Genomic DNA, 1,353 nt, shown 5'->3' with positions numbered 1-1,353 from the left:
TGGAGATAAAGCAATGAGTTTGCAACTACCAACCAATAGACATGATGTGGATCTGGAGCAAAAGACAAGCAGCCACGTGGTGTGATGGAACCACTCTAGCCAACTTTGTCCTCCCTACCTCAGGACTTCTTTCTGCCTGAGAAAAATAAGCCTCCTACTTGTTTACCCTTCCTTCCTTCCTTCCTTCCTTCCTTCCTTCCTTCCTTACTTCCTTCCTTCTTCCTCCCTCCCTCCCTTCCTTCCTTCCTTCTTTTCTTCCTTCCTTCCTTCCTTCCTTCCTTGTTCTTCCTTGTGCTTTTAAACTTTTGACCCTAGCTTTGTGGTTATACATTTGGTCAAATTGTAATTTTTTGGGCTTCTGCTTCTGGCCAAGATGAAATAAAAAAGAACTATTCTACTGAAAAATCGGACAAAACGTATGAAACAAGTTTTCAAGACCTTATGCATCGTGGCCAACATTAATTCTTGTCCATTATCTCTGTAAAATCATAGATATGGTAATGCAGGGAAAACAGAGGCTGTTCTGTTATGCTTGGAAATTGTCACACAAATGCTCAGAACAGAAAGCCAGAAGCAGATGTTCAGAGGAAATTAGTGGTGACTGAAATTGTATTAATATGTATGCCAAATTCCTCCTGCACTCCACTGTCAAACATTCTAAATCATTCATTTTAGTCTTACTCTCTGATGACATTATATTTTATACTAGGTATATCAGGGCAATAAACCAATAATGAATCACAAGTATATTAATAAACCAAGTTTTATAAATATGAATTCAAAAATTGATCCTATATCACTTTCCTTGGCATACCAAACAATGCATATGTGTCACTTCTAAATGTTTTGGAGCAAATATATTTTAAACTGTAATTTAGATTAAATCATTATAAACTTCCTGATTCTCTTTCTCCTCTTTTTATTAATAATGTCAACAACAACCACAATAATAATGATGATGATAGCTGCTATTTAGTCAGGGGTACAATATAGAATGTAACAAATATACAGTATGTGTAGAATATTATCAATCAGCACACCAACCCAGAAAGACAGACGTCAATATCCCCATTTTACAGAAAGTGAACTGGAGATTCCAAAGAGCTCTTGTCCAAGGCCACACGGAAGGTAAGTGGTTGAGAAGACGGAAGGAGGACAAGCTCACGCTCTTTCCAATATACCAACATGCCTGGTGAAACTACAGTTCACTACACCTGTATTTATTTATGAAAGAGATGACTAATATCACTTTGGCTTCACTAAATTTTTCTCTGCCAGAATTCCAGGACTTCCTCAAATTTGTTTTGAAGCAAATTCATAAATACGAGTATATGTTTAAATACTGTGACAAAG

This window comes from Hipposideros armiger, unplaced genomic scaffold, assembly GCF_001890085.2.
Source record: "Hipposideros armiger isolate ML-2016 unplaced genomic scaffold, ASM189008v1 scaffold_517, whole genome shotgun sequence".
Classification (NCBI taxonomy): Eukaryota; Metazoa; Chordata; class Mammalia; order Chiroptera; family Hipposideridae; genus Hipposideros; species Hipposideros armiger.
This window is presented reverse-complemented; position numbering follows the sequence as displayed.